At 50.0% G+C, this 3326-nt stretch overlaps 1 protein-coding gene across 2 annotated transcripts in view; it reads left to right on the top strand.

Moving 5' to 3' along the window:
- Positions 1–1456: 1456 nt before the first annotated feature.
- The window catches only part of GLCE (glucuronic acid epimerase), an 87424-nt gene continuing 85554 nt past the window's right edge, over positions 1457–3326 (top strand). For both annotated transcript variants that reach the window (XM_015596088.2, XM_006920214.3), the window contains exon 1: positions 1457–1664. The gene's annotated coding sequence lies outside the window, so the exon portion shown is untranslated. The remainder of the gene's footprint in view (positions 1665–3326) is intronic.

Here is a 3326-nt window from a genome sequence, read left to right as displayed (position 1 = left end):
GACATCAATATGCAACCATTTTCAAACCAGGAAAGGAGACAAACGAAAAAAGAAAAAAAGAAAAGAAATTCCAGGAGAGTAGTGAGAGAATCAGAAGAATGTGGTTAGGGAGGTACCAATGGAGGACATTGGTCAGCATTGTCAAAAGCCAGATTGGTCATTGGGAAAGATGCCTCCCAATAGACCATTTGTCTATTAGGAAAGAGGTCTTTTGTGACCATTGAGGGAAAAACAGATTGTGTGGGCAAAAGCAACATTATCATGAGAAAAATAGAGATTGAAAAGTAGAGACATTAGATTCACTTTAATGTTTCTCAAGAAGTATGATTCTGAGAAGAATGGAGATATAATAGCTTGAGAGGGTAGAAGAGGTAGGGTGGTTTTGTTCTGTTCAAAAGATGGGGAGATTGAGTGTGTTTGTGGGAGAAAAGAACTAAATTAGATGGGGGAAATTGATAATGGGGAAAGAAAAGATAGTTAATTAAACAAAATCTGGAAATGGCTGAGATCCAGAGCACAAGTGCAGAGGTTAACCTTGATGAGGAGAAAGGGCACTTCTTGCTGTTGTAGGTAAGGAAATGAGGAGGAGATGAATGAAGGCTACAGGATAGGCATAATAATGAAGAAACTGGATTTAAGGGTGAAGAGAGTGGCTGTCATTGTAGAGGTTAGGCTGGGAGAACCTGAATTTTCTGGGGCAGGTCCAGATTTTATATATTTAAATTTCACATTCTTAATTCACTACTTTCACATTTATTCAATGTTCTGTGTGTGACAGACACTGAGGTCAACAGAAATACAGCTTTTCATGTAATTTTGGAATTAGCTATATTGGTGACTCAAGTGAGATTTACTTTTTACTTTTCTAGAAGGCTTTAAATAGAAATAAATGCGCGAATCAGAAGAAAGTCCTTTGTCAGACCAGCTGTCTCTAGTTGGGTTTTGGAAAACACAGGCATCTCAACAATGGCACCCCATTTGAGGTGGAGAGGGAGGAGAGGCTGAGATGGAGGAAAGGTAGTTTAGACTCGGGTAACCGAGGAGGGTTGCGCCTTCAATCAGGAAGATGTGAACCTTTGCACACTTCAGGCCACGCTGTAACCAAGGGTAACAGCGCCTCTGCCTACACACTTGTGAAGACCAGCTTCTTCCCTAAACAAGGTGTTATCTATGAAGGTTAGGCAGGTCCAGACACAAGCCAAGCCTCGCTATCCAAGTTACCTTTCCGCAAATATCCACTTCCTCTGACTATTTAAGGGTATTGCTACCTTTTCCCCCAGTTTATTTATGAGGGGCCGGGGAGAGCAAGAGGCGGTGGGCGGGGCGAATCACCTTTCCTATTTTATAATTGGTCATAATAGCCTCAGAGTCCCGCCTTCTGCTCCTTCGCCAACAGGCTCTTAAGGCTGTCACTCGAGCTGCCGCTCCCGCCTCTCACCGTGGCCCCGCCCCTCACTGTGGCTGGGATCTCGCGGGAAGAACAGCGGACTCGGCTGTGGCTGAGTCTCCTGGCTGCGCGCGGAGCGGGAGGGCTCACCTCACACAAGCGCTTCCTCGCGGAGAGGTTGGAGCTGCTGCAGCCGCAGGCCTGGGCCGCTCCTTCTCTGTCGCCTCTTTCTCTTCCTTAGGGCTCCCCAGTCCGCTCGCCCTCCGACGCTGTCCAGGTAAGGAAGCCTGGAGCGCGTCTCCGCTGAGGAGTAGTCGGGGAGCGGGGACACTGAGCAGCCGGGGCAGGCGTGCTCCAGACGGGGGCGGCTCCGGGGGCGGCTCCCGGGGCAGCGCGGCGCTGCCTGGTGGGCGCAAGGCTTGGCGGGGTTCGGGAGTGCGAGGAGCGAGGAGGCGGTGTGGTGGGATCCTGTGTGTGCGCCCAGGGGCGGTGTAGCGGGGTGCCTAGGCTCTTCCGGGTGTGCAGGCGGTTTATTGGGGGTCCCAGGGCAGTTCTGGCTTGGGATGTGGGTAGGTGGTGGCGTAGAGGGTGCCGAGTCTTCGGGGTCCAGGGAGATTTTTCGGGGTTCTGAGGTTCCTTGACGTAGTGTAGCGGGGTTCCGGGACAAGGGGTCCCTTTATCCGGGTCTTCGGCTTTTTAGGGGCAGAAGATTCAGTTTAGCAAGGTCCTAGGTCTCTGAAGGGGCAGATTATTGGGGTCCGGTGTAGGGGCTTTGAGCGGGAGTGGGCGTATGTTTCGCATTTCTGGAATGAAGAAGCAGTATATTAGGGTTACGGGGACAAGGGTCTGTGTATCGGGGTCTCCAGAATAGAGGCGATGTATCTGCGTCCCGCAGGGGCTGGGCCGGGCGCCTTGGTGGGCTGCTTGGGGCGGAAGGGTTTACCGCGGAGACCAGCGTCTTTACTGGGATTTTTGCTTTGCCCAGAGGGGGGCGGTAACTTGGCATGGTCTCCAATCTTTTCCGGGGCGACAGAGCGCGTTAGTGGGTCCCCGGGTGGTCTTGAACCGAGGGCGCGGCTCAGCGGGCGCTGGGTTGGCTGCGAGCGGGAGGGGCTCTAGTGGCATCCTGAGTCGGCCCAGTGGACAGTCTGTGACTGGTCAGCATCCTGGAACAGGTCTTTTCCGTCTAGGTGAGATACTTAGTTGGAGAGTTGATCCGTGTTGTTGCCTAGTTGAAAAAAAAAAAATTGTGGGTTTGTTCTGCGGTTTTCTTTTCTCTGCCCCAGGATCCCTGTGAGGGCGTACTGGTCTCTCCACTCTGGGAGCAAGAGTGGCAGCACCTTAGATGGGGGATGTAGACTGGGGTTTTTAGGAGGCGAATGTCCCCAGGTTGAGCGTGGACGCCGCTGAAGACTGCGTGGTTTTGGCTTCCCTCTCCTTGGTGATCTGCTTTGGTGATACTGCATTATTAGATACGTATTAAAGCCTTGCCTGAATGTTAGGCAGAGTCAAGTAATGCCGAGAAGTGTGTTCTGCTTCACTTTGTGCTTTGAAAAGCTGTTGTGGAGAAGGTTAACTTCAAGTTTAGCCTCTAACGTACATACTGGAATTTGAAGTCCCAAAGCTAGAACTCTGCAACAGTGTCGTTTGAGACCTGTAAGGGTGACTTACAGAGCTTTTTTAGAGAATCTTGCTTAACAGTTTTATTGTAAAGGTACAGTTAGTCATGAAATTTGCACAGAGTTCTTGACAACTAGCCCAGACTTAGATGGAATTCAAATAAAATGACCTGTATATATGTGTATGTGCTTTAAAAAAAAAATCTGTAGGTCAGAAAGTGCACATTTGCCTGACAATTCTGGTTAGATGGCTCCTGGATCAAATTTGTGGTGACAGAAGGAAATATCTAACTATGAGAGGTGAACACACGTAGTTATAT

This window comes from Pteropus alecto, unplaced genomic scaffold (genome assembly GCF_000325575.1).
Source record: "Pteropus alecto unplaced genomic scaffold, ASM32557v1 scaffold86, whole genome shotgun sequence".
NCBI lineage: Eukaryota > Metazoa > Chordata > Mammalia > Chiroptera > Pteropodidae > Pteropus > Pteropus alecto.
This window is presented reverse-complemented; position numbering and strand designations above follow the sequence as displayed.